This window comes from Aulostomus chinensis, chromosome 10 (genome assembly GCF_037954235.1).
Source record: "Aulostomus chinensis isolate RoL2024-O1b breed Wild chromosome 10, RoL_Achi_v1.0, whole genome shotgun sequence".
Taxonomy (NCBI): Eukaryota; Metazoa; Chordata; class Actinopteri; order Syngnathiformes; family Aulostomidae; genus Aulostomus; species Aulostomus chinensis.
In genome coordinates, this window is record NC_141329.1 from 29,919,029 (window position 1) to 29,934,705 (window position 15,677).

Genomic DNA, 15,677 nt, shown 5'->3' on the forward strand with positions numbered 1-15,677 from the left:
ATCTTTCTATCTATCCATCCATCCATCTATCTATCTTTCATCCATCTATCTATCATCTATCTATCTATCTATCTTTCCATCATCTATCTATCTATCTATCTTTCTATCATCTATCAATCTTTCTGTCCATCTTACCCCCTCTAGTCTATCTTCTTCCACACCTCCCCTCTCTGTCCTCATCACTTCTTACCGCCGTTCCACTGATCAGCGTGGATGTAAACAACAGCGTCATCAGCGTATTCTCTCATCGTTTTGGGTGATGATTTGGGTGACTGATCAATCAATACATGCAAATGTATTGATTGATCAGTGTTAATTATAGAGCAGTGTTTGAAATCTTGTCCAACCTTTTCAGCTGACTGTGGTGGCACTTGTGTGCTTGTTGTGCTGATGTGTGATCTGTGTGTGTGGCGTCCTGCATTTCCTCCATGTCACCTCGGTGCCATGGTGTCCTGCGGACAACAGGACAACTCTATTTTATGGAAGTAAAAGTTGTGTGACATGCAAGCTGAAACTGTGCTGCCACGTTGTGTAGCTGGAGGTTCATGTGATGACCCCATACCTTCTTTCAGATCCGTCCTGAGCCGTTCATCCTTCAGATTTGCTCTTTATTTTATAATTTATTTAACAGTTACAGTTTGTAGCCAATTTCGTTCAATCAAGAGAACAAATGACTGAGTCTCCATGGACGTTGCCGATGTGAAACAGACGGGTGTTTGACCAAGGGCATCAAGTCACCAGTGGTGGTGTGAAAACTTCAAACAGTGGACTCTATGTTATTAGTTCATAACTTGGCATACACTTATTCAAGTTTTAGGCAGTTTGGTTGTTGTGGTTGTTTTGGTGTATTGGGTCCTACGATATTTGATGCCCTCCTGAAGACAGAAATCTGTATTTGTCGCAGCCTTCGCCCAGGCATGCAGGTCCCCTCGGGTCAAACTCAATGAAATGTGACAGTCTGAATTCTCCGGGAGTCTGAATGCTACCCAGAGCTTTGAATTCTCCTGACCTCCCAGACGGACGCTCTCATCAGCAGTTCAGTTTGGAAAACACAACTTTCAGAGGGTTATCATGGTGTTGGAGAAGTGGGCCATGTTGGAAGGGTTTATTCCAGCAGCAGGTTTTTGGCTCCAGGTGGTGATGAAGTGGTGATTTTTTAATGTCTCAGCAAGATCTGTATCTTGCTGCTTCTAGCTCCTCCCTCTTGCTAAATATGTTCACCTCTGGTTGCAGAAAGACCTCAGCGATGGCAACCACCAACATTCGACACTCTGGGCTGGAAAACACAGATGCACAAATGAGTGGGTGCCATTTTTTTGTCCCTTCTAATCTTGCTTGTTTGACACCACGGAAACATGTCTGAAGATGGACGACAGCTCAGCGGTCGTCAAAATACAAGGTGACCAGGTGACCAGCCAGAATCATCCACCATATAGAGGCAGAAAAACTGGTCACAGTTCATTCTGGAGCTTTAGAACACTAACAAATCTGAAATCATTCATCCTGATTTTGCTGTGCTTGAACACAGAAGCAGTGAATGTTGTCCTGTTCAGAGTCTGTGTCCTTGGGTGTCTTATCTTTCCTTTTCATTCCATGTTTTTCCCTTTGCTTTAAATTTGTGAATGATAGTGAAAGATGATTCCACACGAGTAGACGATAAACAGCAGGTAGGATTAACCTGCTGGCACCTGCCCACCTCTTAATACACAGGTGTATTGTTCCTCGTGTGGACACGATTGTAAAAGGAGAGGGAAAGCAGGAGGGGCTCCTTTCCCACTCCAACTATTCATTCACCCGTTACAGGTCTTGTAATAATTTCTTCCACTTTGGCCTCAAGATTTTCTGTACTTGAGTAGCAACACTTGGTTCAAGTCTCTAATGTCTTCATTATTTAAATATATTTTTTGAACAGCAGATGAGAAACGATTTGGAGTTTTAGGGCTGAAAGAATAAACCATAAAATCATAAAAACCTCTCTTGTTTTGGTTTTGCTTGCACTCAGTAAACTCCACTGAAAAAGTTCCATTCTACAACGTTCGTGAGGCAGATGGTCATGGAAACAAGGCAATGGAGAGAGGAGCTTCATGAACGCGTGGGAGGTCAGCAGCTGCCTCATCTGGTTGGCAGAATTATCCAGGCTGGTCTGAGTTCGTCGAAGCAGGAGTCGGTGTCATTAAAGCCGTATAAGAGAAAAGGGAACTAACAGTCAACAGTTTTTGATATCTTTCTGACGTGTCCGTCCACCTGGACATCCTGAAGTCCTACACTTATCTGGGCTGTCTTCTCAGGACTTCACTCCATCCTCTCTGACCATCCCCCTTGCATTGATGGACTGCTTTTTAAACAGTTCTGTCAGGTTCATTCACGTCAAGAAACACAGAGATGATAATGAGCTTGATTTGTTTATTCTAGTACAATTGGCGGTACGGCTCCGCTCAGAGGAGTCCCTGATCATGTTTCATGATCACCATGAAACAGGGGACCAGCAGCGTGAGGGAAGATTCTCCCAGTTTAAGACTGGAAGAGCAAACATACCCCGTGAACAGAGCAGCAACATGACATGGAACGATCTATGCCATGTATACACCACAAGGTGGAGCTGGGGAGGTGGAGGGTAGCAAGTTGCAAGCAGGAGCAACTGTAGCAGCAGATAACAGCAGCAGCAGATAGCAGATAGCAGCAGCAGCAGATAGCAGATGACAGCAGATAGCAGCAGCAGCAGATAGCAGATGACAGCAGATAGCAGCAGCAGCAGATAGCAGCAGCAGCAGCAGATAGCAGCAGCAGCAGATAGCAGATAGCAGCAGCAGCAGATAGCAGATGACAGCAGATAGCAGCAGCAGCAGATAGCAGATGACAGCAGATAGCAGCAGCAGCAGATAGCAGCAGCAGCAGCAGATAGCAGATAGCAGCAGCAGCAGATAGCAGATGACAGCAGATAGCAGCAGCAGCAGCAGATAGCAGATGACAGCAGATAGCAGCAGATAGCAGCAGATAGCAGCAGATAGCAGCAGCAGCAGATAGCAGCAGCAGCAGATAGCAGCAGCAGATAGCAGCAGCAGCAGATAGCAGCAGCAGCAGATAGCAGCAGCAGCAGATGACAGTGGGCAGAGCAGCATAGCCAGAAGCTAGCAGAGCGGTAGTTGAGGCCGGGTGACATTTAAGTTGAGAGGGGCCAATCAGAAGCGAGGGATTTGATCAGCTGATGCGGAGCAGCTATAGATCAGCTGATTGATCAGTTTGATTGATGGACGGGAAAGCCAATAGCACTTGACTACCACGGCCTGACAGAACTAAGGTTGACGCTCAATATGTGTTCGTTTTGAAAACTTCAGCTTCTGTAAAATTCGCTTTTATGGGTTGCATTTTCGATGAATATCTCTCCCTGTGGAATATCTCATCGGCATCATCAGCCTGAGTCGCTGTGCAGATTTATTTTGCTGGTGACTGCCAGTGTTGGAGCTGTGGTGTTGACACAGCTTCATCTAATCTACCACTGCCAGACCCCCTCTCCTCACCCAAGGGAGTTCGGCTATTTGATTTGGGCCCAGGTTCCATCTGGGCCTCAGAGGGAAAAAAAACAAATTGCAAATGCCATGCTGAGAAGTTGAGGCTTCACTCAGGTTTGTGAGAGATTCAGGAGGTGAAGGCAGAAAAGCAGAAGCCTCTGTCACACATGCAGTGAGAACCTGAGCACGTCTGGGGGAACATGAATATCAGAATCAGATATTAAACAGACTTTGTCCTGTGGAGTAGGGGGGTGACCCCACAGAGCAGGTGTGTCCGGAGACCTCTCTGTGAGTCAGCAGACGCTTGGGTGGGATGCTGGTAGAATATCAGGCTGCAGTCAGACTGGGATTCTGTTGGTGCGGATGAATGCCACGACTCTCATATTCAAGGAGCAGAGCTCTGTGATATGATATTGATGTGAACGTGTCAGAAAAACTCAGTTTAGCTGGAAAAGTTGATGTGAATATCCGTCAAGGTGCATTTTTGTGTCAGTTTCCAATCACAAACTCTAAACGGGATGATAATTAAGCTCGGAAACCGTCTGTTTGACGGACACTGGCGAGTCGTAGGTGAGCAGACACCTGTGCTCAAGACGTCTGCTGATGCGTCATTATTTTTTCAATCTTCTATGTAAGTTTGAATGATTAAAATACTCCAACAAAGGAGTCAGAACAAGGAGCGCAGTGACAAACATCTGATTAGCATGTACAACCGTTTCTCCTCCAAATGAGCAGCAGGAACAAGTGGCTGATCATGCAGGACAGAGCCTCTGATCTGTGTGCACATGCATGTGTGTGTGTGTGTGTGCGAGTGCGTGTGTGCGTGTGCATGCATGTGTGTATGTGCGTCAGATGTCTGTCTGAGTGTGTTGGTGCTGCTCGGGCTCCTCCCACGCTTCTCCTCACAACCCTGGAGGCGTTCCCAATCTCTCTTACTCTCAGGTTATCGACCAGCTGTCTTCCTTCTCGTCCGTCTTCCTCCTCTCGTGTCTCTGCGTTTGTCCTTCCATCTCTCACTCACCTGCCATCCCTCCTTCCTCTTCTTCTCTCCTGTTTCACCAACTTAGAGATGAATCGTTGCCTTCCTTTTTATCCATCATGTTTCAGTCTTTATTTCTTTCAGAGGAAGGACTCAACCTTGTGGTGACGGATATTTGGTATCATAGCAACCGAAGCATCTTAGCTGAAGGAACATTGTGACTCCAAGTGGTGTGAAACAGTTTTCTGGGCGCTAAATGACTCAGCGAGGTTTGGGTGGGTCTCTGTTGTCAGCTGAGCAGTGACTGTACTGTTGTAGTATTTCCTACAGCCACTGACAGGCACTGTCACGCGTGTTGGACCAACCAATCTATGGCTGAGTTTTGCTTTAGCTTCATGGTCATCCTGCAATTTTTAAAAAAAGACGAATTCCAAATAATCGAGGACCCTGTGAACTGTCCCTGGATTTCCCAGTCCACATTTCCAAGGCTTCCTCCTTCGCTGGTGCTCGGATGTCTGAGGCTCTGTTCAACCTTCAGCTCTTCTGTTCTCTGGATGCTGCCAGCAGCTTCATGCACTCCAAGTCTCTTCATAAAAGAAGTCCCTCTGCATTCAAGCAACCAAATAACCAGCAGTATTAAGAACCTGAAGCACTCTCAGGCTGTGCAGAGGCTGAGGAACTACTTGCAAGAGCCTGACAGGCGGCCATTAAACTCCATCTTTACTCAGATAAACTGTTCCAACCTCGTTCTCATTATTTGAGCTTTCCTCACATCACATCTCCCACATCATCTAATTCACCCTTATCTTAAGTTGTTACAAAAGCCGTCCCTTTGACCTCTCTCTCACCTCATTACAGTGTTCTGATATTCCTGGAGTATGTGAGACGAGCGGGGCCTCCATCTGCTCCAGCAGAGAGTGTTGCTCTGATTCTGAAGTCAGATGAATGTCAGTGATGATTCAGTTCATTTTCTAGATAACTTCTCACTTCCACTCGTGTCTCTGAGGCGTAAACTGACCTGAAGCCATTTCAGTTCCACCATAGACGAGACTTAAAACTGCAAGAGCTTGTTGAAGATAATGTCATTGTACGCGCCTCTTTCTTTTTGCTGTTCTCCATCACCGATGTCGTTCACTCTCAGGATGTTTGGAGCTGTCACATATTTATCGGTGTTCTAATGCAAACAGCTCGTCATCCCTGGAGCAACGAGCCGAGCTGGTGAATGGACTCAATTTATATCGCGCTTTTCTACCTTAGCGGCACTCAATTTACACACACACACACACACACACACACACACACACACACACACACACACACAGATGGTGGAGCTGCCATGCAAGGCGTCACCCTACTCATCAGGAGCAATTAGGGATTCAGTGTCTTGCTCAAGGACACTTTGACATGTTCACCAGGGGAAGTGGGATTGAACCAGCGACCCTTCGGTTGCTAGACGGCCTCTCTACCCCTGAGCAATGCCGCCCCACCAGCCCCACTGGCAGACACCAGTGGTGGAAGGGAGCTATAATCAGCTGTTCTCAGTCACTCCTGAAACACCAAGCTCCTGTTTTTGCCCTGGCTGGGGTACGACTGTCTGATATTGCTGTCGCGTACCTGTTGTCTTCATGCGTTGGTGAATACACTTGTTAAAGGTTATAGAGTAGCATTCTGTTCTGTGTTTAACCCCTTGTAGCACTGATCAGGATCAATACATCCTCGCCCCTTTAATCTGCTGCTCTGCCCCTCAGAGGCCTCCAATGATTGATCAGTGTGAATCCAAACATTATATATATATATATATATATATATATATATATATATATATATATATATATATACGTATACATGTGTGTATACGTATATATGTATACATGTGTATACGTATATACGTATTAAAACATATACATATGTGTATACATATTTATACGTATACATATGTGTATACATATATACATATACATGTGTACACATATATACGTATTAATACTTATACATATGTGTATACATATATTCGTATACATATGTGTATACATATATACGTATTAATACATACATATACGTATACGTGTGTATATATACGTATATATGTATACACATATGTATACATATATACACGTATACGTATATACGCATATATGTATACACATGTATACATATATACGTATTAATACATATACATATGTGTATAATATAAAGGTGTATATATATATGTATATGTGTATACACATATGTATACACATATACATATATATACACGTATACATATATATATACGTATACGTATATAAGTGTATACGTATACACACACGCACGCACACACATATATCATATGTCATGACCTGTGCTGGTGTAGCCCTCGTGTCTCTTCAAATCAGATTCTCAGGGAGCAAATCCACTCTTCCATCATGACCAAGAAAATTCTTCCTCCTGCCAAACTGCTCAAATTCCATTGGCTGTCATATCAATGAAGCTATGGTTGATTATCAGATGAAGTGTATTAACATTTGACGAATGGGTTTTCCTGAGGTAAATGTTGATTTTTACATCAGAGATATTTTTTTATTCCCGAGGTTTTTTCAAAATGTGCTCTCGCTCTTTTCCAAAGCAGCAGCTCCATATGTGAGCGACCTTTGCAAGCTTGAAAACAGGAAGTCCTGAACTAACCTGAGCGGGGCTCTGCACCAGCCACACTTCAACCACACTGACTCATCCTTGGAAATCGCTGCCCCTCATGGACTTTGTGGGTTGGTTGGCGCTGCAGTGATCAACTGCTCCTCTCTGACATCTTCATTTAATTCTCCGTTCGTCCCTGTCAGAGCTTAATTTACTTTGCTGTATCTGTGAGGGTGATGATTAAAACACCAGCAGAACATCTTGGGTGTGAATACTAAGTGGGATCGCTGCAGTTGAGCGTCACTGGTATCTGATGGCCGCTCCCCTCATCCACCTCAGCACCTTTCCTCTCCCCCTGTCAGAGTTGAACACTGACATGGGGAGCCATATATTTGCATCCCTGGCTACCTCCCCACTGGCCACGGCCCTGTAGAGCCGCAGAGGGGAGGAGATGGGTCTCCAGCAAGCAGTAACAGGAGTCAACACCCCAACGAAGATGACCTCGGATTCGCCCTCGTCTCTCTCTCGCCGTACCTGGAGGGATAATCGAAGGCGGGTCCATGTTTGGACGACTTTCTTGTTTGTCTTTTGGCATCTTTGTCCTTGTGATGTTTTCGCCATGGCTCAGGGCAGCAGATGAGTCTCTTCATCTTCTTTTCATTTCTTCTTTTTATCCGAGGTGCTGACACTTATTGAATTTTAACGAGAAGGAAAAGTTTAATCACTGACCAAAACTTTATGGTTGGATCTTGTAGCATCAAATTGTTGCAGTTTTCACATCATTGTTTCCATTGGTTTTACTGTCAGTGGGTGAGACGTCAGAGAGCTGATGAGCAAGCGCAGGTTAACTGGCACATAGGTTCACCCCCATCAGAGGTCGATTTCCACCACAAACATGAATGTCAAGGAAAACTGAGCTGTTTTATTTCAGTTGTTTGAAAGTTTCCAACCACTCAGGCTTGATTAGCTGCTGCAGGACTGAGGGCCGTGTCAACTCGTGGTGCTGTTTAATTTCTTCAAATGCTCAACGAACTTCAGCGCTAAAACTGAGACGATTATTACTGGGTTTGAGTTCACCTTAAGGCCGGATTTGACTGTCAGGCTATTCATGCATTGCTACAAAGTTGTTGCACTCCAGAGAGCCTCATTGTCGTACTGACGGGTGTGTCGGATCAAAGGTCTGAGAAATAAAGCGGAAAAACAAAGAATGGCGCTGTTGACTTCTGTCGTCTTCATCAAAGCTGGAGAAACAGCTCAGCATGACTGTGGGTTTGAGGAGATTTTCCCATTTATCGCATGCTGTTTGTTTAATGAAACGTTGACGGTGAAGCTGAGTTTGTCACAGAAGCTTGTAACATGAGGGACCTGCTCCCTGCACAAGGACACGGTGGAAGGCGATGTTGATCTCGACTGACAGACGACTAACTCGGATGGGAATTTTGGCACCTTGATTGACTTTTTGAAAGTGTCAGAACTCCAAGGGGTTACCCTACAACTTAAAACACTCATTAATTTTTTACGCTAGCAGGCTTGTACATGGCAGCATGTGGCGTCAAAAACTGAAGATGATTATCGGTGACTCAGTTTTAAAGTGTCAAGCTTCAGCTCCCAGATCTGTGTTTGGCCTTCACAGGAGAATCTCTAAAAAAACACCTCAGAACACCACTTGATGCACTGAGCAGTTTCTATTTGCAGCCTGAAACAGGAAACCATCACTGCTTCCCTCTGCCACATCTGCCAAAATAAAAGCTGGCAATAGTAAATAACCTGTCATGTCACCTTCCACTGTCCCTTGACCCAGGTTTTCTCATAACTAAGTAAAGTCATCTGATTTCCTAATTTCCACAGTCGTATTTCCTACACTTAAACAGTCATTTTCACTGTTTACATTCATGAACGGTTCACATATGACCTCTAAAGGTTTCAGGTTTTAAGACTGGTACTGTGACGAGGCTCAGTTTCAGAGCCTGAACATTTTCCTCCTTCACTTCAGCAACAACATCTTCCTTTTTCCCAGCGTTGTGTAACGTGGGTAGTGAATGCACCTCAGCGTCCTCCTCAGCACCCGCAGCTCCACGTTCATCTCTGACAACAACTTTTCTCCCAGCAATGTCAACAACACCCCCTCTAGTCACCAAAGGTTCTTGAACTCTGGGCTCTCCTGTTTGGGCACCACAGCAGACAACCCATTTGTATATGTCATTTGGTGCTTATGTCACATGTCCTTCCTAACACAACTCTCCCTCTTCATCTGGGCTTGGGACCCAACAAGCGACCCTTCAGTTACCAGACAGCTACCCTACTGCCCTATGCAGTCACCGGAGCTGGTGGGATGAGATGGCGTCAGTGCTGAGTACCGTATCTGCAGCGTGTTGTTGTAACGTTACAGCAGCCTGGACGTGGCCTTGGAGTCAGCAGCGTGTAGCCAAGCTCAGCTGCTCCTGTGGGGATGATGTCATTTACATTTCTGGAGGTTTGCCCAATAACAACACAAACAACAACAGAGCGGACAACTGGTGTGGCGTGCATGTCTCACACACGGCAAGGTCAGCGATGCTGCGCTCATCCACCTCGCTAATCATTCTGAACACCATCATCCAGAGGTGGGTCATCAAACCACCACTTGACACACTTGACACATCCCACTGGCTCTCCTCTGATTGGTTGATTGGAGCAGTCACTCAGCCAGTCGTCATGGTCACGCGTGTGCTGTGCTGCACACAAATGTTGCGCACATCTTGTTTTGAAGTGTTGGTGTTTTTCTCTTCAGCCTGAAATATTTTTGATACTGAAACTGAGATGCTGAGCTCTGGCTTTGCATATGAAATGCATTTATCGCCATCTGTCCTCTTCACACCCACACTCGGTGACACATTCTGTCTAGACCTGGCAAATATGGATCATCAGGCTGCAAATGAGAAAGTTGTGTTCGGGTCTCTTGTTATTTATAGACTCCATAGGATTCAACCCTACATATACGCCGTTTGAGCTGAAGGCCGTCTCCTCCGTCCGTGTGATTTGAGAATGGGAATTTGGGAACCTAGTTAATGGACTTATTTGCTCACTTCTCTCTCCAGGACGCTCTGGTCGTTGCCTGTGTTGTTCTAGACTGATGAATCCTTCTCAAGTGTCTCTCCACCTTGATGGGATGTATTTTCCTCGCTCTCGCTGCCCTAGAGCTCAGTGTCCCACTATCAGCTACAACATCCAGCTTCTCTTCACCCAATTAAAGTGCACCAAGTTCGTCGCAAGGACACGATCACTTCTCCCCGACTGAGAACGGTATACTGCCCTGAAAAGTAGCCTAATTGTACAATGTTGCCTTGAGGCAACGGATGGAGGATCAGGCATATGTGTAGAAATCACACGTATGTGTCTAAAATGTGCCCCTGTTCATGTAGGCACTATGATTGATAAGGTCAATGAAATTTTCAGACATTAAATCATAGGAACATTCTGCATTTATCACTACCTGTCACTTAAAGGGTTCTTTAGTGACTCATCTCATGTTTGTGGAAGATGTCTCATGTCCATTTTAATCTCTTCAGTATGTTGTTGTGCCTGTTATGAAGGCCATGTCATCGACCATCGGGTTGCTGTAATTCAAATTAAACCCCTCTAACTCAATATTAACTTGTAAGATTCATTTCATAACTCTTAATGGATTTTATCACAAGTAAACATCATCAGGGCATCACCAAACTGAGCTGATGAGCCTTGTGTTCTGGCATCTTCTGTTATTTGTGCCACTGTCGACTGGGAAGCATGGATGTTTTTAAAGTGTTAAGTTAAAACAATTGCCAGTGAATCAGATGTGCTTGTGTGATGAAGTGAAAAAGGACTAATTGCCTAAAACAACTTCTTACATCCCAATAAAACATCCCTTGTTGGCTGATTGTGTTTTTCATGAAATGTTCTGTAACAGCAATTGCAAAACATGGTTATTAGTTTATGGCAGCATAGACACTTAAGCTTGGCAGTGGAAAACATCAAGTCAGGTCAGGTTTATTAGTGTGGCACCAAACCCCAACCAAAGTTCTGTCCTGACTCTGTCCAAGTAGAGCAGGTCCAGCACCTCCCTCCTTCAATGAACCTCCACCCAACAATTCTCCATCAGCAGCACATCCTGCAACAGCAGCCACCAGAACCTTCCTTTACCAGCAGGAAGGTGGAGCAGATCCAGGATCAGTGGGGACGGAGAGAGAGCAGGAGAGCAGGACAGAGACAAAGACAGAGAATGGAGGAAGACAGAGAGACAGAAGGAGAGAGAGGGACAGAGATAAAGAGAGAGAGAAAGGAGAGACTGATGGACAGAGACAAAGACAGAGAATGGAGGAAGACAGAGACAGAAGGAAAGAGAGGGACAGAGAGAAAGGAGGAGAGCCTGATGGACAGACGGGGACGTGAGCAGGTGGAGCTACGGGTGGCAGCTGGAGCCTCTTCAGGTCTGGAGCCTCCTCCAGCAGCACCAGGATCTGGGATGAGGGGAGAAGAAGAGGAGTTTGTAACACGTCTGAGGACAGGAGGAGGAGAGAGAAGCCCAGTGCATCATGGGAGATCCCAGCAGTCTGAGCCTATAGCAGCAGGTCTAAGGGCCAGCCTAAGCAGTCCTGACTATAAGCCTGATCAACAAGGAGGTCTTAAGTCTGCTCTTAAACCTAGAGAGGGGGTCTGGGTCCTGGACTGAAACTGGGAGACGGTTCCACAGGAGGGGAGCCTGATAGCTGAAGGCTCTGGCTCCATTCTACTGTTAGAACTCTAGGAACCAGCAGGAACCCTGCATCCTGGGAGTGAAGGGTTCTAGCTGGATCATAGGGGACCAGGAGCTCTGTCAGGGATGAAGGAGCCTGATTGTTGAAGGCTCTGGCTCCATTCTACTGTTAGAACTCTAGGAACCAGCAGGAACCCTGCATCCTGGGAGTGAAGGGTTCTAGCTGGATCATAGGGGACTAGGAGCTCTGTCAGGGATGAAGGAGCCTGACTGTTGAGGACTTTGATGGTAGAAGGAGAATTTTAAATTCTGTTCTGAATCTGACAGGGAGCCATGCAGAGAAGCAGTCCAGGAGAGACCTGGTCTCTGCTACCAGTTCTAGTCAGGGGGGCAGCAGCATTCTGGACCAGCTGGAGAGTGTTTAGGGACTTGTTAGTCCAGCCTGGTAGGAGGGAGGTGCAGTAATCCAGCCTGGAAGTGACAAAAGCAGGGACTAGTTTTTCTGCATCTTCTTGAGCCAGGATGTGTCTGATCTTAGCGATGTTACGTAGATGGAAGAAGGCGTCCTGGAGGTTTGTTGAATGTGGGAGTGAAAGGGTCCTGGTCAAAGAGAACTGCTAGGTTCCTACGGTGGTGCTGGGGGCCAGGGTGGTGCCATCCAGGGTACCTGTCTCATCAGATCAGGTGGTCCTCAGGTGTTTGGCCCCAGCACAAGAACTTCAGTTTATCAGAGTTTAATGAAGGAAATGATGGTCCTCCATGTTTCCTGTCCTTCAGACAGGCCTCCAGTTCAGTCAGCTGGTTTGTTCCATGAGGATCATTGATGAGTTCAGCTGTGTGTCGTCTGCATAGCAGTGAACATTAATGGAGTGTTTCCTGATCATGTGACCTAGAGGAAGCAGGTACGGGGTGAAGAGGACTGGTCCAAGCACAGACCCTTGTGGAACACCTGAACTGACTGTAGTGGTCTCAGAGGAACCATCATTAACTGGTACCAACTGAGATGACCTAGTAAATATGACCTGAACCAGTTTATTGTGGTTCCTTTAATACCAGTGACAGGTTCCAGTCTCTGTAGAAGGATATGGTGGTCAATGGTATCAAAGCTGCACTGAGATCTAATCAGACCAGCACAGAGACCAGTCCCTCATCTGGTACCAGTAGGAGGTCACTGGTACCTTTGACTAGTTCTGTTTCTGTGCTAGGATGAACCTGGAACCTGACTGAATCCTCCAATCAGCTGTTGCTGTGGAGAAGTCACAGAGCTGTTTAGCAGCTGCTTTCTCCAGAACCTTGGAGAGAAAAGGAAGATGTGATGTTGGTCTGTAGTTGGTAGAACTTCTGGATCCAGGCTTGTTTTTGAGGAGGGTTTAATTCCTGCTACTTTAAAGGACTGAGGGACGGAACCAGATACCAGCGCCATATTGATCATATCTAAGAGGGACGGGCTAACAAGGGGAGAGAGTCTTGGAGCAGCTTAGTTGGGATGGGGTCTAGGAGACAGCTGGAGGTTTAGAGGAGGACATTATTGAACTGAGCTCATGAAGGCTGATGGGAGAAAAACTACCCAAGTGTGTGTCTGGTCCTCCAGCTGCCTCTAAGGTTCTGGGTTCTAGGAGCGATGTTGTCAGCTGATGGCAGCAGGAGAAGAAGTTTCTCTCTAATCAGGAGAATTTGGTCATTAAAGAAGTCCATGAACTCTTTGCTGCCCAGGGAAACAGGACTACTTGGTTCAGTAGAGCTGTTTTGAGAACATCTGGAAACTACAGTCTTCCTGAGTGGAGTGTAGCTGATCAGTCCAAATTCCAAAGTGATTGATTGGTGGTCTGATAAAAGCGTTCTGTGGAAACACAACCAGATGTTCAGCTTCAGTTCCACATGTTAGGAGGAGGTGGAGGTGTGGTTGTGACAGTGAGGGGTTCATGGACAGACTGATGGACACCAGTTGAGTCTAGGAGAGAGAGAAATGCAGGACCAGACTGTGGTTATCAACATCCTCATGAATACTGAAGTCTCCTCCAATCATGACTTGATCTGATTTAGAACTAAACTGATAGAAACTCTGAGGATTCAGATCAGAATCCAGAGTCAGGACCAGGAGGACGGTCCTCAATCATCAATCAGAGAGGCTGTAGAATAAAAAGCTTGAAGTGGCGCAGGGTCGGAGCTGTAATTCAGCTGCGTGATAGTAAACTGAGCTATGAATCACCTCAGAATTTTCTTGTCTATCCACGTGATGCTGAGTGCAAATATGTCCCAACAAATTCAGCTAAATGTCTTTGAATGCATCAGTCACCCACACAAGTTTGAGAATTAGTGAGAAATATGTAACAAATTATCAAGCATTTAATCTGATCAGTAAACAAAGACTAAAGTGACACCCTAATAAACATGAAGCAGCATCTCATCTTCATAAGCCCATTAATGCTCATTTCATATATTAATGCTGTCTAACAGGCAGAATTCTATGCACTAATCAAATGGACACAAACCAATATGTTCACTTCTGTGGCTTCTGCATGATGAGACTCTGCTGGATGAACCTGTCACAGCAGCGCGTGGACTTGGTGCTGACCCTAACCTGCTTTTAGCAGCTCTCGACTTTCCCAGCTCATATTTTGATACTTACAATACCATATACTCTGACAAGTAAAACTTAAAATTGTTTAATTGTATTAAAAACTGATGAAAAAGGCCAATAAATAAGGTGACGTGATGCGTATCAGACCGTTGCTTGCAAATATGTTTTTAATGTACATTTGTATTATGATCAACCATAATAATCAAGAAACTGTGTTGAGAAACAGTGAGGTGTCCTTGAGTGTGACTGAGTGGAGCGTGACAGTGAAACCCACGTCTACATCAGGAGTCAAATCTTGCAGGAATCAAAGAAAACAACTCTGACTTTCAACCTGACGGCTGCTGCAGATATTTGAAAATTCATGAGAGACTCAAGAGCCATGAAATATCCTCACTCTGAAATACACAGCAAATGGAAAAATAGATAAATACAAGAAAGTGTGAGCTTTTCCTTCAATAACAAGATCAGCTGCAGGCTGGGAGGAGGTGGTGGAGGTCTGGGCCCAGTCGGGAGATGTTCTGGTGGGGCTTAACACGGATGAGAGGCCCCTGGAGGCTGAGCCAGGAGGGAGCGAGGGCCCAGGGACCCGTAGGGTAGAAAGACTCTGCTCTGACCATCTGCCAGCCCCCGCTAACACATGCACACACACACACACGCACACACACACGTGTGTGTGCGTGTGTGTGCGTGTGTGTGTGTGTGTGTGTGTGTGTGTCGGTCTGGCCCTTCTGTCAACTCCCTGCTGAATTTCAACTTCGCTGTCAGGATAAAACAGCCTTCCACCTGTTCACTAATGTCTCCCTCCATCCATCCCTCACCTCTTTCTCCTGTTTCCTCCTTCCTCACTACCTCCTCCTCCTCATCCCTTCTTACTCCTCACATCTATTCATCCAGCCCTCGGTACAGTATGTACTGTACATGTGGACAAGCTCACATGAAGGCTGTGACCTACTTCAGACACGTCAGTCAGCAGGTTTGATTGTATGTATGTTATATATTGACTACATCTGAGATTTGGAATGCGTCTGATCTTTATTCTTTCATTCAAAGTTGCAGTCACTTGTAGTAGAACTGCAGGGAAACTGGATTTGATTGACACTTGAAGTCAAGACTCTACAATGCTGAGTACCGCTGAGGTGATAAATGACGGCCTTTCAGCACAAACATGCTTCCGTATACACACGTCGTGCACTTACAGTTCCAAGTACTTTCTCATGTTTGCAGAGCAAGAAATAACCTGAGGACGGAGGCTATCTGCTCCTGCTCCACTTCATCACTCACTCA

At 45.7% G+C, this 15,677-nt stretch overlaps 1 protein-coding gene across 4 annotated transcripts in view; it reads left to right on the forward strand.

The window, feature by feature from the left end:
- Positions 1–15,677, forward strand: part of LOC147255253 (leucine-rich repeat and fibronectin type III domain-containing protein 1-like protein) — a 308,907-nt gene that overhangs the window by 170,684 nt on the left and 122,546 nt on the right. The window contains exon 1 of one of the 4 annotated variants that reach the window (XM_086217020.1): positions 1–1,301. This exon is cut by the window's left edge and continues 67 nt beyond it. The exons of the other annotated variants lie outside the window; for them this stretch is intronic. The gene's annotated coding sequence lies outside the window, so the exon portion shown is untranslated. The remainder of the gene's footprint in view (positions 1,302–15,677) is intronic. 4 annotated transcript variants of the gene reach the window in all.